Raw genomic sequence first — 21,814 nt, 5'->3', positions numbered from 1 at the left:
CAACAGTTCTCACCACAAACAACAGTTGCAATCACTCATAATCAAACTGTTTCCCCTGCCTCCCTTCTTGTTTTTTTCTGGATAAAGAGAGCGTGTCTCATGTTTGTACGGTTGTCGAGAGAACTGAGGGAATGAGTTTTAGAAAAGTGGGAATAATACATTGAAGTGTGAGTACAGAGGTGGTAGTGGGGTACTTGAGATGGGAAAGGTCAGTGCATAGGCTGGAAGAATGCAGTATTAATGTGTGTTTTAAGGATATGGGAGTGATATAGGTGTGGAACTGAGTTGTAGAAGTGTGCGAGATGTAGAAGTGACAGAATGAGTTGATGTAGAGGTGGAGCGAGTTAAAAATTTGGGAGTGCGTTGTAGAAATGTGGGAGTAAACAATAAACCACAATACCGTGGCAATAACATTCCACAAATATTGCACTTAAGAGACAAACTTAGAGTGAAATGTCACAAGTTGCAGTCTCTTAAATGCGGGTTATTTGTATGTATTGTGGAATTAAGTTCTAAATGTGTGGGAGTAAAATGTAGGGGTGTGGTAGTTATAGGGCTGTGGGAGTCAGGTGTACGAGTAAGTCTCAAAATTAAAGAGCTCACCCCCCTAAAAAAAATAGAATTTAGTAAGCCTCAAATCAGGTCGACATATAACAGAAGACAGAGGCAGTACGTTGTTCCCTGCTAAGAGACTATCTAGTACTGGAGCCGGACACAACGAACATTGATCCGCCTCTTTTTAACAACAAATGTCAATTACAAAAATTGTAATCTCCAAGATTCATTGTCGTAGTCCACACCTCTCTGCAAAACAATATCATTAACGTATTTTCCAACCTATTTATTAAATACTTTATCAACCCCCTCAGTTAATACACTAAACCATCACTCTGGTATGACATCCCCGTCAAAGCACCACTTTTCCTGGAAAATAATCCCTTTCTTGCACGCCTTAACCTGAGCCCCACTCTCCTCAAAATCTATATCTCTTAATTATTATTATAATCATAACTAAACGTTAAACCCATAAGTGTTTTAATTCCATACCAACTATTCTATACACTTGTAACCCCTGCCACACTACTCTCCCCCTTATGTTATCTCTTCTCTAACCAATAAATGCAAAAAAAAAAAAGGTCCCTATCTTTCGCATTTTTTTACTTTCATGCTTTAATGTAACACTGGCACATGTATGGACTGTCCTCAGGACCCTGACCCAGATATTCAGAACATTTACATCATGTTCGTCAAACACATTTTTTCCAGTGGGGACCACCAACGTGTAGCCCCCCTCCCCGGCCTAGCCCAGCGCATAAAAGAATTTTTAAGACATTCAAAGACCTGCCTCCAATATGATCACTTCCTCCACTGACCCTGCTGCTGATGGTATGATAGCTTTGTTGATACTCCTCCTCTCCTTCCCTCTACCATCCACACTGCACCGTCCCTCTCTCCTATTTCCTTAACTTATAATTATTTTCTTACATTCTCTCCTTCCTACTTTACCTCCAACAGCTTTTTACTTTTCCTTCTTCCCTATCCCTTTATTCTACATTCAGGCCTCCTGTCCCTCCCTCTCCCCTTACCCACCCCAATTTCACAATCTTAGATCCATCCCTTCCACTGCCCTTGCCTCCACCTTTACCCTGTCAATGACAAGTTGGTGGGATCAGCCCGGGTAGGTCTACACTGGGACCGGATGTCGGTACGCGCAGACCGGAGTCGGCAGAGTACTGGTAAAATACGACATGTCATTCAAATCACTATAAGTCTTCCCGGCCACAAGAGATCCCGCTGACATTCAAAAATACCGTGAAACTTGAGAGAAAAAAATAAGAGTCCGGATGCGTGCACTGAAACGCCTGTAGTAGTAGTAGTAGTAGTAGTAGTAGTAGTAGTAGTAGTAGTAATATAGTAACAAAATAGAGCTAAACTTGTGATTTACGGTTTAAAGAGATTCTTACATACTAATTTAAGGTGCTGGTTTTAACTTTAAAAATACTGACAGCTAACTCAAGGTGCTAGTTTTAACTCTATTATGCTGTATAGCCCTTGTGGCTTAGCGCTTCTTTTTTATTATAATAATAATTTAACTCTATTATAAACTAACACAATTCCAGTGGAGCCACAAAGCGCGAACCCTCACAGTTTAGACTCTAGGGATTGAATAAATCCTGTGTTTGATTCAGGATGTAATCATGAATAAAATCAGTCACCAAGTAACTGATGATACATTACTTCAACTGTACATGAATTATATACAACACTGACACAATAAAGAGAGACGTTTTCAATATCTGGGTATCTTTATAGACGGTATAAACCTTGGTAATAAATACCGACAAGTTGGTTTAGAAAGACACGTAAGCAAACACTATAACATATTTATTAGAAAACGTTTCGGTCCTGGGACCTTGATCAAGGTCCCAGGACCGAAACGTTTTCTAATAAATATGTTATAGTGTTTGCTTACGTGTCTTTCTAAACCATCTTTATAGACGTTTTGCCATCTAGTGGCTCTACCAATACAAATTCAAAGCCACTGGAAGGCGAAACGTCTAGAAATAAAGGTAGCCAGACGCTACTACTAACACCGCTACATAAAACATAGGCAGCCTCATGATCAGGATTATTATTATAATCAAGGGGGAAGCGCTAAACCCGGAGGATTATACAGCGCCTGGGGGGGGGGATGTGGAAGGCATTCAGGCTTAATTCGGGGAACTGGAGCACAGATCCAATTCCCTAAATCAAGAGCCCCTCACCAACATCAAGGAACCTTCCTTGAGGGGTCATGATCAGGAAAATGTAGAACACATCCTACCTCACTGGTACACAATCCTAGTGGGCGAAACGTCTCCTTAATATATATCTTTCTTACATGTCGATGTTAATCACCATTTGTAACCGTATGACAGAACTGCTAGTCTTTTCTCTACCTCACTAATGTGAGATGACAGGCAAGTCTTAGTCTTCTCAGTACATTCAATGCACTTATATTCACTTTCCTGCTTTTCTTAATAGTTCTTATTTCTTTAATACTTCATTTTGACCGACATCGGGAATGGTAATCAACCGAACGATTAACAGAAATATAACATGCATGGAAAATTGTACTATCAATACCATCACTCGTTTTTACCACCAGAATGGGACAGCTGTTTAAAAGCTAACATGTTTAACTTCCTCACGAAATTCCATTAAAGTGCGCAAAAATATTCAAGTGTGCAGAAAAAAAAAATATGTATATCAAGAGATACGTTTTTCTCAGCGTACATATGCTGAAAGTTTACTTAAATCCCTATTTAAGGGACTAAATCATTCTTGTCCGATGAAAAGATCACGTGTAGCCTTGACGACACTAATGCAGTCGATACTTTAAATCCCATTAACCTACAGAGATCACCACACAAGTGCTCAACATACCACCACACTCAACCAATTAAACAACAATCTGAATGAAATAAATATCCACAATATCCAACATACCAATTTAAATTTCCCATCAATAAAGTGGTCTTCGTACCACCCGTATTCAGTCTGGATTCGTCCAGCACGCCTTCACGAGCTCCCGGTGCCCAGGGGCAATTACTGCACCATAATTTACCTCCATAATGGTTTAAAACGTTTGAAAGGCGACAGGAACCCCTTTTAATGGACCACTCAATGATTATTATATTGAGGTGGAAGCGCTAAACTCCTAATACAGGACCTCGTGAGGGAAAGAGGGTAATCAATTTGATATGAGGAAGACGGCTACTTTAATATCGTTATTATGTACACCATGCCCATCCACAGAGCGGTAGTTGAAAGATTAGAGGTTCATAATGGCACCACTGGATTCTCCAATACCCAAAAATAAGGAAGGGGAGGGTTGCTTTAATTCCTTGGATCAGCAGTCCCTCACCGGCATCGAGGCACGTCCCTTGAGGAGACAGGTTAGTTTGATAAACTGCCATGCTACTGAAACACGGGAATTTTGGAATAAACTTGTTGATCGTAAGATGGACGAAACACGGCTTCATGTGGTTGATTACACCGTCTGTCAACTCTGACAGATGTGTGGCACCTCTGGTGGCCAGGGATTCACAGGAGGGTTCCAGTGACCAGGGATCCACATGTGAGGGTTCCAGTGACCAGGGATACACATGTTAGGGGTTCCAGTGACCAGGGATCCAAATGTGAGGGTTCCAGTGACCAGGAATCCACATGTGAGGGTTCCAGTGGCCAGGGATTCACATGTGAGGGTTCCAATGACCAGGGATCCACATGTGAAGGTTCCAGTGACCAGGGGCCCCACGCACATGCGAGAGTTTTGGGGACTAGTGGTTCACATGTGTGGGTTGAAACTCTTCACAAGAATGACGTTGAACGTGTTTTCGGGTATGGTTACAGACAACTACTAGGTGGAAATCAGTCATTATTTTACACTTTATAATACATACAACTTATGTACATCATGGAATAAAAAAAAAACTTTGTAAAGTTTTATTTGGAAATATATGGGCTGCAGAAAACAATATGAAGTTCAACGATGAGAAATTTCAATTACTCAGATATGGTAAACATGAGGAAATTAAATCTTCATCAGAGTACAAAACAAATTCTGGCCACAAAATAGAGCGAAACACCAACGTCAAAGACCTGGGAGTGATCATGTCGGAGGATCTCACCTTCAAGGACCGTAACATTGTATCAATCGCATCTGCTAGAAAAATGACAGGATGGATAATGAGAACCTTCAAAACTAGGGAGGCCAAGCCCATGATGACACTCTTCAGGTCACTTGTTCTATCTAGGCTGGAATATTGCTGCACACTAACAGCACCTTTCAAGGCAGGTGAAATTGCCGACCTAGAAAATGTACAGAGAACTTTCACGGCGCGCATAACGGAGATAAAACACCTCAATTACTGGGAGCGCTTGAGGTTCCTAAACCTGTATTCCCTGGAACGCAGGAGGGAGAGATATATGATTATATACACCTGGAAAATCCTAGAGGGACTAGTACCGAACTTGCACACGAAAATCACTCACTACGAAAGCAAAAGACTTGGCAGACGATGCACCATCCCCCCAATGAAAAGCAGGGGTGTCACTAGCACGTTAAGAGACCATACAATAAGTGTCAGGGGCCCGAGACTGTTCAACTGCCTCCCAGCACACATAAGGGGGATTACCAACAGACCCCTGGCAGTCTTCAAGATGGCACTGGACAAGCACCTAAAGTCAGTTCCTGATCAGCCGGGCTGTGGCTCGTACATTGGTTTGCATGCAGCCAGCAGCAACAGCCTGGTTGATCAGGCTCTGATCCACCAGGAGGCCTGGTCACAGACCGGGCCGCGGGGGCGTTGACCCCCGGAACTCTCTCCAGGTAAACTCCAGGTAATGTTAGGTTTTTGGTAAGGTTTGGTTAAGTTAGGTAATGTTTAGTTAGGGGTAACTTAGCCAAACAATGTGACCAGTTTTTGTTCATTTTCCCCAGATTTTCCAAAGTAACAAATAACACAAAAAATAATTATATGTTGTATGCACTGAAAAATGTAAAATAAATGACAGTAGTAGTTGGTAACAATTACTGCATTAAATATACCAGGAGTGGGTTTCGGGGATCTATGCCTCCGCAGCCCAATGAGGTAGGGTAGCCCAAAAAAGAGGAAGCACTTTCATCACCACTCATTCAAACACAGTCTTGCCAGAAGCATACTGACATCACAGTTTGAATGACTCTCCATACTGCAGCATCCCCCAGTGTAAACATGTTATCAGGGTTTTATACACATCCGAATGTGAAAAAAAGGATGTTTCACTTTACAGAGGTAGCCCAGAAATTAACCTTCTTTATAAGCAGGGCCCGCCTGTACTTTCCACCTCCAGGACTGATATTCTGCCGAAGAGTTCTCTGAATTCCTTCATAAATGTTACCTTGCTCACAATCCAACAGCACAAGAAAGTCATAAAAACTATTTACATCCACTTCTTTGTAATGTGCTTGAACAAGCCAGTTAGATGTCCAAGCCCCTAGCATTTAAAACCTCCTTTACTCCCTCCCTCCAACCTTTCCTAGTATGATTCCTATGTCTACCTTCCTCCACCTGATTTATACACACTGCTTGTCATCCTATTTTGCTACATTCTCTCTTAAATGTTCAAACCATCTTGATGACCCCTTCCCAGTCCTCTGAATAATACATTTGGCAACCCCACAACTTCTAATCTTCAAGCTCCGAATTCTGTGTAATAGTGACACCACACATAGCTCTCAAACTTGACATCACTGCCTTCACACTCCTCCTTTTTATCCATGCTGTAACACTTAAAACCCATGCTTCACACCCATATAATGTTGGTAAACTATGGTACATTTCTATTTTGCCTCCATGGATGTTGTTTTGCTCAAACGCAAATCAAAATACTACACATACTGTATACAGCCTCTCCTCACTTAGCAACGGAGTTGCATTCCTAAGGCCACTTTGGTAAACGAATTCATTCCTAAGCGAGAAGCATACTATAATGGTAGTGGGTTTGTGTCAGCTATCTTTGATATTGTTTTAATGTCACCTTTGCACCATTTATAACATTTTTGGTATATTTTTAAATGTGTATACAGTAGTGAACTGTATATTACAATGAATAAAAGGGAGGAAATCAGCTCTAATATACATTTACGTATGCATAATGGTCAGAGAGCCCGTTGTAAGTCCAAGGCGTCGGTAACGAGTACATCGTTAAGTAAGGAGAGGCTGTATATATTATTGTACAGTATAATTAGAGTGGAGAACTTAAATTACTGAGTTTGGTAATCATAAAATACAGCCTCTTCTCACTTAGCAAGATGTACTCATCTACTGACGACTCAGACTTATGGCAGGCTCTCCGACCAGTATGCATGCCTAAATAATGCATATTAGAGCCGATTTCCTCTATTCTGTTTATTACAATATACAGTACACTACTGTATAAACATTTAAAAATATATTAAAAATGTTATAAATGGTGCAAGGGTGACATTAAAGCAATATCAAAGATGGTTGACAAACCCACCACCATTATAGTATGCTCCTCGTTCAGCGATGAATTCGTTTACCGATGCAGTATTAGGAACGGAACTTTGCCATTAAGTGATGAGAGGCTGTAGTTAAGAATGAATAAAATTACTGTGACTTATTAATAAATATTACCTGATCTTAACTGCAATTTACTTATGTATTTTGTATAATAAAATTATTTAAGACTGATTCAAACTGAAAAATCAAAGACTGATATTACTGAACAGTTGTATACAATCCTGGGACTTGTACAAACTAATAATAAACACTGAGAAATTAATGGACAAGAATAAATTTTAAATTACTAAAAATTAAAAAATTACTCTAAGGCATCCTATAATTATTGGAAGAGTGGGACAATGATTTTATTTACTGTGCATATTATTTTATTAGGTTGAACTAAATTATTGTGCTATTTTTTTAAATTAATGTGAAGCTAAACCTGCACAGGTCAAACAGTATAAGAAATGGTGGAGGATTAATCCTCCATCTGATAAATGAAAGACAAGCACAACAGCAATGGCACAGCCAGGATTTCAATCTTTGAGGGGCTTAACCCAGGATTTCAATCTATGAAGGGCTTAACCCAGGATTTCATCTGGAAAGGGAAAGAGAAGTTTTAATCATAGGATGCTGAAAATATCAAAGAAATTGTTTTTCAAAACATGATTTTTCAGTATGTGTGAAATTTCTTCAACTATAATGCTTTTATGGTCACTGGTCAAGACAGTGAAAATTAGCTGGTAACTTTTGGGGCTTTATGACATAAGCCTGTCTTCAAGCTATGCTACTGCCATTCAGTATGTACCAAACCTTCCCTGGTAACTTTCAGAGGTATCTTCTAACTACTGGAAAGTAGAGAGCTTATATAATTAGATTTATATACATTACACTGAACTATGTTAAACTTCGAATCTCCAACACTGATGACTCAAATTACTGGGATGTGCCGATTAAAAATTATGTACTGGTAAGACAAATACAGTAAACTGACATATTTGGCTCTCTTAAATTACCAAGTAAGGCTTCCACATGTACACCTTTAGACAGTTGATGTGATTTCACCAACATGGCCCATTACCTGGCCTAGAAGACTGCCTGCAGGATGCTATCTGAGAGAAGCACATCACAACAGGTCAAACACCTCTTGAGGTGTTATGTTCATGAAGGAAGATACTTAAACCTCTTTTGTTCATTCCCTTTAGAGTAATACAGTTCATGACATAAAAGAATCATATTACAAGGTCTTGAGTCCTAGATGTTTTAAATAACCTCTCAAGAAATTCTCTGCTCTCAAGCAAAATGAATTTACGAAAAAAATTGGTTAAAAACCACTATTCCTTAAATTGTTTTATACAAAAACGAAATTCCCTTTAAAGAAAATGTACAGCTTAAAATTTGCAATGACCATCTTTATCCCAAGAAATTTCAACAACTATAACATTGACAAAATGAATAATAATAATAAAAAATAATAATAGTAATAATCTTCCTTTCTACAAGTACACGATACAACGGATAAAAATCTGACATCATTGGTATACTACATAGAAAGCCCCTGGTTATGCAGATCATTTCAGAAAAACAACAAAAAAATCAGAACCCAATTATCTTAAAACTCAAAGTAACAATATACCCTTCGAAAAAATATAATTTCCCCCACTTAAGCAATCGTGGTACTGGATAATATCTCTAATAATTAGCCTAAGATGACAACACCTTAAACATATTAGTTACAGGATATTTTTTTTATTCTATCTAATCTGAAAAATTCTTTCATCCTGTATTGTCCTTATTATTCCTTCAACTCAAGTACTTAGCTTCATCCTTATTATGAATTATAATTTTTATCTGAATTACTAAATACACGTACCTTCAATGTACAATGTACTAAAGACTAAGTATTCTTAGTCTCATATACATCATATACATGTACTTGAAATCATAATTTAGTTTTAAGGCTGCCCAAAATGTCCTGCATGAAAAGGAGCTTTATAGAAAGTAGTTTATACCTGTCAACTACCCTAACTGTATTGCATACTGTTCTCTGTTAAATGAAACTAGGGAAAGTAGAGTCTCAGTTTAAAGTTTGAAAGTTACCCATCTTCACAGCCACGACTAACCATCAACTGGTGCTACATACCAAATGGATGAACATTTTCTGATCTCTCTCCTAATATCAAAGGAGGTGGAGCTTGGGTGTAGGGGAGGGGCTTCAAGTGCATAGGGGTGGGAAGGGGTTGGGTTTATTCTCATAAAAAATCTTGGAAGGGGAGGGACACAGAAAAGAGGGAGGGAGTCAAAAGCAGTATGGGGAGGAGCTTAGAAGGGCTAATGTCTGGAAGTGAGAGGGGAGAAAACTGTAAGAAGAGTCACTGCAGAAAAGCTAAATTTGTAAAAAAATCTGGTAAATTTCAGCAACTCTAAGACATTTAAAACTGAAAAACAGTATATAAGTGAAATATACATAAAACAGAAAACTACTGCAAATTATAAAAAATATTTCTATAAAATAAAAATCTTTTAAACCCTAAAATACATGTCATTCTCTATTTGTATATTACTGTATTAGTAAAAAAATTTATTGCTGTTCAAAGAAAAAGAATATTACCAGAAACCAGTACATAGTAATAACTGGCAACACACCACAGGTAAAGATCCACTCTGAGAACAAGAATTAAATTGCAGTTGTAGTATGTCAGAGTGTGAATGAGTGAATGCGAGTGAGTGTGCGTGCATGTGTGCATGTGCATTCATGTGTGCATATGTTCCTGTGCGTGTAAATAAATGATGAAAGAGGGTGGTGTTGTGAAGGGGAGGCCTCAAGTCTTTGTTGTGTGGTTAACCACAACTCTTGAAAATAAAATACAGTAGATGCAGACCTCAAGAGTAGCTCCACTCAACTTACTTTTTTGTTTATTAATTTTTGTCCTATTTTTATTTATATATATATAAAAGTGAAAAAAAAACTTTGTTACATGCTTGCTTTCATCTACTCATGCACAATCCAACAAGTCTTATAGATGTTCTGAACTACAAACAAGCAGAACCCATTCCCTCTGTTTTACAAAGTTGAAGATATTAGAAGAACAGTTATAAATACAATACAGCATATATCAGATACCAGAATTCTCTATAATCACTTCTGAGTATACCATACCAGGAACCTTCATAATCACATGTTATAGTATTTTATTTTTTCAAGTCTAGGGTAGCACTGAAAATTACAAGGTTAATAATTTACTTTACATTTTTTTTTTACATATAAAAAAAAATGTGTAAACTAAAAAATACTTGGAGACATGTAATGCTTTTATTTACATAAATGTTCTTCTTTAAATTTGAAATAATTTTTCTCAATCAGTGAATAATATTTTGCTTTGTAATTCTCCATTTTCCACCAAGACAGGATGACCCAAAGTATAAGTTAATTTCCTCAAATGTCTGTATAAAAATATTGTTAAATGCCTGTTAGTACATGTATACTTTATACAGGATTGTTACTTATATTTAAACCCAGAGATCGTGTGAGGATCATTCAGGCCACATTTCATTATACTGCCAGTCTATGATACTTTATCCCTCAAAGACAAAAGAAAACCCTCAGTGTACATACAAAGAAAGTAAATAATTAAGTTTATTTAGGCACAGGTACACATAAGTACAATTTTCATACATAGTGTAAATTACCTAGGATAACCTCCGAAAAAGTCAAAGTGACTTGTATCCACAGTGTATATACCCTGATATCTAACACTATCAAAAGAAGATTAAGCTTTTTGCATTTACTGTAAGAGTCATAGTAAATGTTTTGCAGATGAGAAAAATACGTACTACAAATATAAAATGCTAGTGAAAAAAAATTCTACATCTATAATTCTTGAATTTTATCTACCTACACAAGTTCCAGCAGATGCAAAAAAAAAAAAAATATTACAATACTCATAGGCAACAAATACAAACAGATAATGTATATATTTATTAAAATATCACAATAACTGTTCTAATACTATCTATAAACTGCAAGTCGTACAGTACAGTACATGTAAAGTTGTAAAAGAAATGTTCAAACACCTAAACACTTCTCTGAGCACTGCAATAAAGCATTACATACTACAAAATCAAGAATACTGCATATACTTTCTCTGAATAAGCTTATCTTAAAATGTGTATATATTCAAAAGAAATAAGAAAATTTTAAATGATCACAAAAGCTACTTTTTTTTATTACAACTACAACCAGCTACTATAATAATTTAACTGATGATAAAATTTTAACCAAACCATTACCTACTAATTCTAAAATAAATGTACAATACTTTAATGTATGTAACAGATATTTAATCCCAAATTATAAAGATTGGTACAGGTAGTCAGTGGTAACTAACAAATTACAGAAAACTACTTTTAGTTTTTTTTTTTTGAGGCAAAAAATTCTGAATTTCATTGTGTTTATCCTTTGAGGTGTGACCAGGAGAATGTAGGGGAAAACAATAAATCTGGAACCCATGATTCACAAAAATCCCAATAAACTAAATGACCTGGATCATGAAATATAATGAATACCAGTCTGCCATTATCATTATACAGCATTAAAGAAACAAATGCTGTACCCATTCATGAGGATCATTAAGTGCTGCTACAGATTACCAGGAAAATCTTGGCTTCATTTTAACATTCTTGCCAATCTTTCTAAAATATTTCTAGACTTTTCAAAAGTTCCCTACACAGACCCTTACCCTCAAAATCTACATAAGGTTGCTACTCCCTACAATATCAATATAAACATCAAAATGGTATACAATACCGACAGGTTGGTAGGTAAGACACATAGGCAACAGTTAGGCAACTTTATTCCGAAACGTTTTGCCTACACAGTAGGCTTCTTCAGTCGAATACAGAAAGTTCCATAGTCAGGAACTGAACTTCTCGAGGCCGAGGGACTGACAACTTCAAATTCTACGACTTCAAGGGTGATGGACTGATTACATCGTCTTCACATCTCTACTGTTCCTGCCTACTTTCTGTATTCGACTGAAGAAGCCTACTGTGTAGGCGAAACGTTTCGGAATAAAGATGCCTAACTGTTGCCTATGTGTCTTACCTACCAATATCAATATAACTGCTATCTGTTACCCAAATGTACTTAATTTATCACTTCAGAAACATCCAGAGTGAAATTATATCTCGTAGAATATTTGCTACTATAAATATCTAACAACGAATCTTCCACAATGTCACTCGCCATTTTTTTTATGTGAATAACCTTACTGATTACATACTAACCTTTATTTAAGCAAAGAACTTCTGAAATATTAAATCTACAATTTTTTTTACATTTACAGTGATTTTGTTTTAAATGTAATAAACTATTTTAAGTAAAACAATTTACTGTATTAATTACTAAGGAAACAAGTTTTAATAAATGGTGCTTTTAATAAGTCTTTAAAGTCATTTGAATATTCACAAAGGAAGAAAAAGCTTAATTTACACATCTCTCAGTTGTGGAATAACTATTTTCCCATGGATGCAACCTTCCTGTGAGAAAATGGTCAGCCCCTCATCCTTGACACAATACAATCTTTCCTGAAGTCCTTTTTTCCCCCTCCTTTTTAGCCACACTGCTTTCTTGCTATAGTTCAAATGAATAACCTGAATATAATTCATTCTCCTGCTACACTATATTCAATGAAAATGAATAAACTAACCAATTAAACTAAATATTATGGAACAATTTAAATTAAATCAAATCTAACAAAATCCCTTCTAGAAATTTAAACTATTTTTCATTCTTCATATCAATACTTCTTTAAGAGTTCTAATTAAGCTCCAATCCTATCCCCCAAAAATCATGTGACAAACATAATAATCTATATACACAACATCTATTTAAGTAATACCATTTAAATGTTTTATCAAAAATATTTTAAATCACCTGAAAATACACCTTCACATCTACCTGATATCTCAAGTCTCTTACCAAGACAACTGTGTCTCAGGTTACCTGACAGAAGTGCAGGTAGTAACAACTGATGACCGTACTCACCCACCACTAACCAGAGTTCCATGACAAAAGGTATTTCATCCTTCCCTTCCACCCTCACCTTGCTCCTAACTTTTCACATGTTCTTATCCCTTTCTCTGACTCATGTTCACAGTTTCTTTTAAACCTATTACACTAAATCCAAATACTGTACATATTTATTCTTCATTGCCTATTTCCAAAGCATTCTTCACATGAAAAAACACCCCAAAAAAGGATTTTCCATTATATAATTTAAAGTTAAGCCTAGAAATAAATTACCTTAACCTCTGATCCTGCCTTTTACAATATCTCAAAGCTGGTTTTTATTTAACTTCATTTTTGCTTTGAACTTTTTCTCAATTTACCATAATACTACTTCTAAGTCTATATTACCATAATAATTCTCATAAGACTACATTACCTAATATGTATTCTATTATTCTTATCCAACTTTGTCTTACTCTCAACTAACACTTTAGACCACACCTTAATGCCTATTCGTCCTATTCTTCTTTAATTAGTCCACCTCATATTGTATCTAACCTTGACATTTACAAACCTCAATACTGAACCTCCTTACAACAGTTTATAAAACACTACTTTTTACTCTGTTCTACCCTAATTTATATTAGTTAATTCATGCTATCTACTGTTACCTTCATCTAGCCTAATATTTCCATTACTAAACATGTCTTTAGTGTGGTCCTTGCCTTAGTCTTGGCAGTCTTCACAGCTTCCTCCTGGGTACCTGAAGTCTGAGCTCCAATGGGTTGGGTCCAGTCTATTCATCCCCCTGGAAGCAGAGGGTAGGGTGAGAGATTAAACATAAAAAAAATTCCAGGCTGGGCATCACATGACATAAAAAAGCTGCCAGCCATCATTCAAAGGGCTGACAGCACGTGCTGAACCCTTTTCACTAGGGTTGGTCTCAATAGTCCCCTCCCACTGGCTGGTGGGGCCAAAGGGGTGCAGACCAAAGGATTATGGTCACCCCAATTTTTTTCATCCTTTTTTTTCATATGTGGACCAACTTTTTCATAATAAAGGGGTATGTGCCAACAAGCTCCTAGGTGGGGTGCGCGTGGCTGGTTTTGTCATGGATTCGAGATCGATCGACGCAGAATGGCAAAATAGGCTGCGTGCGCCAGATACAAGCTGCAGCTCGCTGGGTGTGGATCACATCGACTAGTTGAGTCCCGCTACTCAGGTTATCAAGAGGTGCTGCAACCTACTCTCCATAGAGTGCAAAATGATGTGAAGTGATTACCATACATGGATGAAAATTAATTGATAAAATACTACACTTTAGGTGAAGTGATTATTTTAAAGCTTGGAAAAAATACCAATTATGTAAAACTATATAATTAGAACCACTTCCACATAATTTAAAATATTTAATGCAAAATATTATTCACATGCTATTATACTAATGTATCATATCAATCTGGTGGGAATTACATTATCAAGCCTGGTGTGAACAGGTACACCAGTATTCAGTGGCAGGTGTATATACAAGTGCCAATGGAGCCAACAGGTGCATCAATATTCAAGTTGCACAGTGGCAGTGCATACACAAGTGCCAATGCTGCTAAAAGCTGCACCAGAATTCACAAGCTTCGGTGTAAGTGGTGAGGTGCAGGTGCATACACAAGTGACAAGTAACAAGGGTATCTTTAATCAGTGATAAAATACCTTGATATTTTTTTTCATTGTGTGTGATGTTAGTAGTGAAAAAGAAACATACATGAATGATGTGGATTTTTTTTTTTTTTTTTTTGGAAAGCAAAGAATTAGTTGATTATTACAGTCCATGAAAAAACTTTTGGATAACAGGACTTTCAAGAAATTTGTAAGATAATAGATTACAGATACTGTATTCTACAAAACTGTTAATGCTATGAATTTGTTTCACGTAGAGAAATTTGCCATAGGTACCAGTGTACTTATTTAAAATCAAATACGTAGATTTAAGGAATGCTATACTTTCAGAAATGGAAAGTAAAGCAAGATTTTTTATAAATTTCAGTTTAATTTGTAATTTTGCACTGAGTCAATTTTAATTATCTTTAAAAATTTATATAGTATTTAGTGCTTTGTGAAGATAAATACATTACAGTACATACTGTACATTCCTTTCATTATACAGATTAATGGCAAAGTAAATGAATTTGCATTTGATAATTACTGAACAGTATTATACTGTATTAGAATATTACTTATTTAAAATATACAGACTAAATTATATTTGGAAATCATGGCAGCAATTCTGATTCATTGTGGGAAATTTATGTATCCCATATATATTATTAATAAAAATGTGTTAAGAAATAATTTTGTCCCTTTTGTTTCCCATGCAGCATGGTTTCATGCATTACTTCACATTATTCACTGTAAATAAAGTGTAATTACAGCACATTTTTATATTTTATAATGCCATAATTTGGACAAGACAAAGGTACAAAGTGCTGTATGATGATGCACCTGTAATGTATGTATGTATGCCACTTACAGCAATATCTGAAGGAAAGTACAACAGATTACTGATGATGGACTAGCAACGGATACCACAGTACAGGAAAATAAACTTTCACTACTGTATTGGAACACTACCACTGATGTGTGCTTTCTCTCGGTACTAAACTGTTTAATAAAACATTTTATCATTATTTACTTGATTAAGATTAAATTTAATGTAAAAAATAACTTATAATCATATCAATGTTCTTTGCACTGTTCACTGCAAAGAACTGTGGTTAGTAAATACAGTATAGTACTTTAAAATTCTCAAGTACTACTTTCAACAAGGTATTGTTATATCTATAAAAATTCAGTGAGGTTCAAGGTCATTAAACAATATCTAAACCGAAGTTACATTGTGTGTGCCATGAAAATTACGTTTTGAACTCTCACATTTAAATGGTACTGTAATTATTAAGCATTACTAATTAAAGTATGGCATTTATTACTGTATATAAAAAATGAATTATGCTTACTACAATTATGTTCCATGAAAATAAAATAAGCAGGCAAGAACTCCTATATGGGGTAGGTATTAAATATTTATAAGTGACCCTAATGAAGAGCACTATTTAAAATATCTCATACCATCCCTTTTAATCATATAATGTAAGTATTGAATTTCTACCAGAACTTGGCTGAAATGGGATTTAAAACAAGTCAGTGTGTTTTACAACTACAGTGGTGATCCCTAGCATACAAATGAGTTAAGAATTATTTACATACGTACAAAGGAACCTCGGTACTCGAACAATTCAGTATTCGAATGCCTTATTCAGTAAAAAAAATATAGCTTAGTAGTCGACCCTTTGTTCGGCACTCAACCAAACAAACACAACTTACCAGAACTTTGCTGTATGTGCACTATTTCTTGTTTCTTCTCATTTTTTTTTTTTTTTTTTTTTTACATTGGGAAAAATTTGTTCGGTATTCAAACAGCCTTCTGGAATGAATCAAGTTCGAGTACCGAGGTTCCACTGTATATTGCAGTTCAAAAGTTTGCTGTGTTACACATGATTGTACTGAATATCAACACATGTAAAAATTAAAGTGGTTCCTAATGCCCTATTGGTAAGTGTGGATGTTTGTAGCTTGGGGCATTTGTAAGCTAAAGAAGCTTGCATTGGAATGTTTGCAAAATTACATAGTTGATAAATGATTATCTAGCTCCCCTCTTGATGAAAGAGTGCTGGAATTTAAAGCACACCAGATCAATCCTGTCACTTTATTGCCCCTTTTTGTTGCACATTCTTTTATTTTTACCATTATCGGTTCAGGTGTTGGATCAAACAAGACAATGTTAAATGCTGAATAATCAATCGCTGGGTGATCAATGATCTACAGTATGACAAACCAAGCACTGAAGAAGGAACGCCACAAATCCCTATACAGTCACATACAAATATGCAAATACAAACTGGCAAGAAAACACACACACACACACACATACACACACACACAAAATATTAAGGGCAAAGACAAACCATTTGTTGAAAAATATAAGAGAGCAGATATGATAATCACAAATAGACAGAGTAAGAGAGATAAGGAAGATCTCTCAGCACTGTACTACTAGCAATTGGGAGAACAAGAGACTATATTAACCCTTAACCCTTAAATGGTCCAAACGTATATATAAGTTTTTTCAACATCTGAAAGTATGTAAAAAAAATGTAGATCTTCGTTTTTGTTTTTCCTTTGAAAACATGTAAAAAAAACCTTTACCTATATTTTTTTTGTTATATTTGAAAATATGTAAAAAAAGTAATCTACTTTTGTAGCACTATGAATTTGAACGTCAATCTGTTTGGACCGTTTAAGGGTTAAACTGTCCAAACAAATTTACGTTCACATGGGTAGTGCTCCAAAAGTAGATCTACATTATTTTACATATTTTCAAATATAACAAAAAAAAATGTAGATAAATTTTTTTTTTACACATTTTCAAATGTAAAAAAAAAAAAAAAAAAAAAAAAAAAAAATGAAAAAAAGAAAAAAAAAAAAAAAACTAAGTGTTTTACATACTTTCAAATGTTGAAAAAACGTAGATCTACGTTTGGACAGTTAAAGGGTTAAATTACAAAGCAGAAAACCAGTAGAGAATAAATATTACAGCTTTTCTTTTCAAAGAGAATAATAGGTAACTGGTATAGGGTTCTAAGAGGCAGTACCAGTGTGATTGCCATTGTCCTGCAACTCCTACAAACTTCAAAAAGGTGCATGAAAAAATTAATTATAAAAGATGAAACACTAAAAGAAATGATAATTTCATGCACACACACAATAGCCGACACTTGATTCCTAGGAACACAAAGTGAACGAGTACACACTTTTAAAATGCTTAACACACTGTAGTATAGATTTCCTATCCTCATCTATTGTATATATAAATAACCCTTTATATACTCTATATTATTTGTAAGTATTTGTTCATCTCTTTTAAGAGTGTTGTGTTATTGTTTGTGACTTATTTAAGGCTGTATTCTGAATAGATAAACACATTCAAGAAACAAATTAAACCTATACATTCCATCTGGAAGTTATATCACTACCCAAGCTGCATTGCATTATCACTCATAATTCTTTAGTGTATCTACTATAACGATAGATTTCATGCTTAAACAGTTGTACAAATTCATGTCCTAAAAGAAAAAAATCAATATTTACAATATACCATATATATTCTGCATATATTGTACTGTATCTCTTTAAATATAGAAAATTATGAACATTGACAGAGATATTTTAAGATTCGTGATAATCATTGTCATTGTACAGTTTGGTTAGTATTGTAATGTTTATTCTGCTGGATATTACATACAGATAATTGTATGAAAGATATAACTGGTGTACTGACATTGCTGAAATGCTAATACATATACTAAAGTTAAAATATTTATAGGTATAACGCCTCACCATTTGCACTGTTTACAATGAATATATTGTATAAGTTAATAGGTTTAGATCGTGAAGAATGGTTTGAAAAACCGACAAGTTGAAGATTGAGACACTTATGCAGCATATGCTGCATAAGTGTCTCAATCTTCATCAGGTTTAGATCGACTAAGAAGCGGTTTTACCATGAAAATAATAGGCAATCTATGGATATCAGGCCAGTTAACACTCTGCAACACAATAAAATACTGTACATGTTTAGCCAGTTTTTCTCAATTATATATTATTTATATAACTAACATTTCACTTCATAAGCATGATCCTGGTTGCTGCCTTGGGCCATAACTATCTACAGTCTTGTGTTAGGGAAAATGGTTTAGGTATATTGTGGCTCAGTCGGCAGCTGCCTTAGCAAACACATCGAGGGAACAGGGTTTGATCCCTGGCATCAGTTTTAACACTGATCACGTTACCTATGCCTGCCTTCCCCTGTTCACCTAGCAGCTGGCAGATACCTGGGTGCTAGGTGATTGCATCCTGGGGGAGAGGACTAAGGACCACAATGGATATAAGACAGACAGTCCTAGATGTCATCCCGACTTGACTGGGTTGCTAACACTCACGGTAGATCCAAACAATACACAAATAACCCGCACATAAAATTGAGAAGCTTACGACGACGTTTCGGTCCGACTTGGACTAGTGTGACTTTGTCAATGGTCCAAGTCGGACCGAAACGTCGTCGTAAGCTTCTCTCTTTTATGTGCGGGTTATTTGTGTATTGTTCCAGTCACGGTATTGTGCCTTTTTGTTATTTATTTAGATCCAAACAATATTTTTTTCCTTTTCAATAAGTTACTAAAGTCAATATTACCTTAGCACTCTGGCCGCTACTCCACTGTCTTCATATTATTATACATACTGAATAATTTACCTAACCCATGACAAAACAGCCACAAATAAGTTTCATATTATTATTATTATAATCAAGGGGGAAGCGCTAAACCCGGAGGATTATACAGCGCCTAGGGGGGATGTGGAAGGCATTCAGGCTTAATTTGGGGAACTGGAGCACAGATCCAATTCCCTAAATCAAGAGCCCCTCACCAACATCAAGGAACCTTCCTCGAGGGGAATAAGTTTCATAATCAAGCAACTTGACAAAGAATATAATTCACATAAATGGTGTCTGTAACAGACGCTGGAAATTAAAACCTAAAATTTACCAAAAATACAATACTGTACTAACATATAAATTTTAATACAAACAAGGACAACTACACACAAGTTCTCTTTTGCTTAATCTCCCTCATACACACAGGTATATGACCAGTAACATGGTATATATTAAAATAATTACAAGGTAGTGGTGTAGTGGTGGTGGTGATGCTGTCTTGACCAACTAACAACAACCACAGAAAACGTAACACAGACACACTCTTCTTTCAAACAATAACAATAATAATACTTGCAAATACTTCTGTCCCTTATGAGGGAAACAAGAAGTGTGTGTACAGCATAATATATATATATATATATATATATATATATATATATATATATATATATATATATATATATATATATATATATATATATATATATTTCAAATAATCCATAGTATCGATAAGAAACTCTTGAGTTCCTCCCTCCTGTCATTGATGCTGCTCCTGTCTATCGACCTAAAAAGAATTATCTTTTTTTGGGGGGGAGGGGGGTATCCTAGGTAATCCCCTCAAGGAAGGTTCCTTGACGCTGGCGAGGTGCTCTTGATCTAGGGAATTGTTTCTGTGCTCCAGTCCCCTGAATTAAGCCTGAATATCTTCCCCCCCTCCAGGCGCTGTATAATCCTACGTGTTAAGGGCTCCCCCATAATAATATCCTAGGTAATTTACACATTTGTCTATAATAATAACTGTACTTATGTGTACCTCCACCTAAATAAACTTACATATTTACTTCCATTTCCTGCTCCTCCTGTTCTCTCCAGTTCTTGGGTGAAACTGACCCTTTTGGGGAGAGACTAACACAAAATAAGTGTTAAATCTTAGCCCTGACTTTGCATCTGAAGATGTCTGTTATCTCAACACATCTTCATACTCCAATCTTAAAATAGCACAGAGAAAAGAAAGCAGTCAACCAGCTTTGTAAATTTCCTAACTTTCCCACTGCAATTAAACATGGAGGTTAGAACTTAGGAAAGATACAACCCTGCAAACGTACCGTACATTATTACAATCAAAAGGAAGCGCTAAATCTACCAGGGTCATACAGCGCTGCAGAATACCGTACAGGAAAACGAACATCTTTATCCTAAGTTAGTTCATTATCAGGAAAGGTTGAAGACTCAGTTGATAAATTACACGTGTGCAACACTTGGGTATGTCTATTGTGGAAACGTTTTGCCACACAGTGGCTTCCTCAGTCCAATGCAGAGAAGTATGGTTGAAGGTCAGGAGGAGTTTTGGGGTAATCAGTCCTTCACCCTGGAGGCGATGTAATCAGTCGATCAATCTTGATAAAAATCTTATCAAGATTGATGGACAAATTTCAATGGCTCCAGGCTGGGGGACCGATTACCTCAAACTCATCCTGACCTTCTACCATTCTTCTCTGTACTGGACTGAGGAAGCCAATGTCGTTCTAAGTTTCATTCTCCTATGTTTGGGTTGTGTACGACTGATCTCCGAGGGGTGTCCAACTTGACACCAATATGAGAAAACAATTCCCAAAGAATCTTCTTACAGAATATTCTTACGTAAAGAATCTTCTTACAGAATATTCTTACGTAAAGAATCTTCTTACAGAATATTCTTACGTAAAGAATATTCTTACAGAATATTCATTACGCCGATGTAGTCGGAGCCAAGACTATTTCAAAACCCAAGAGGAAAATGCTGACTTGAAAACCCGTCACAAGTCGTGAGTTTGATGCCTAACGAGCGGCAACTAAAGAACCATGACTGCTGCTAAACTACTTCAGTGAACGTTAAAGGTATAATTTTTACATAGTTCTTTGATTTTCAAGTTTCCAGTTGTGACTTGACAATTGTCTAGAATGGACAGAAATGGTCATTACGTTCCTCTCCTGGAGTTACCTGGAGTTTACCTGGAGAGAGTTCCGGGGGTCAACGCACCCGCGGCCCGGTCTGTGACCAGGCCTCATGGTGGATCAGGAACTGATAAACCAGGCTGTTACTGCTGGTTGCACGCAATCCAACGTACGAGCCACAGCCCGGCTGGTCAGGTATCGACTTTAGGTGCTTGTCCAGTGCCTGCTTGAAGACAGCCAGAGGTCTATTGGTAATCCCCTTTATGTATGCTG

At 36.2% G+C, this 21,814-nt stretch overlaps 1 long non-coding RNA gene across 1 annotated transcript; it reads right to left on the bottom strand.

The window, feature by feature from the left end:
* Nucleotides 1–11,018: 11,018 nt before the first annotated feature.
* On the bottom strand, nt 11,019–19,972 carry LOC128688302 (uncharacterized). The gene is made up of 2 exons (XR_008406978.2): nt 19,850–19,972; nt 11,019–13,870 (listed from the first exon to the last, which is right to left on the bottom strand). It is a non-coding gene; the product is annotated as an uncharacterized lncRNA (long non-coding RNA).
* Nucleotides 19,973–21,814: the final 1,842 nt, after the last annotated feature.

Source organism: Cherax quadricarinatus, chromosome 1 (assembly GCF_038502225.1).
Source record: "Cherax quadricarinatus isolate ZL_2023a chromosome 1, ASM3850222v1, whole genome shotgun sequence".
In the NCBI taxonomy this organism is placed as follows: domain Eukaryota; kingdom Metazoa; phylum Arthropoda; class Malacostraca; order Decapoda; family Parastacidae; genus Cherax; species Cherax quadricarinatus.
Note: the sequence above shows the minus strand (reverse complement) of the source record. Positions and strands in the feature narration are given on the sequence as shown.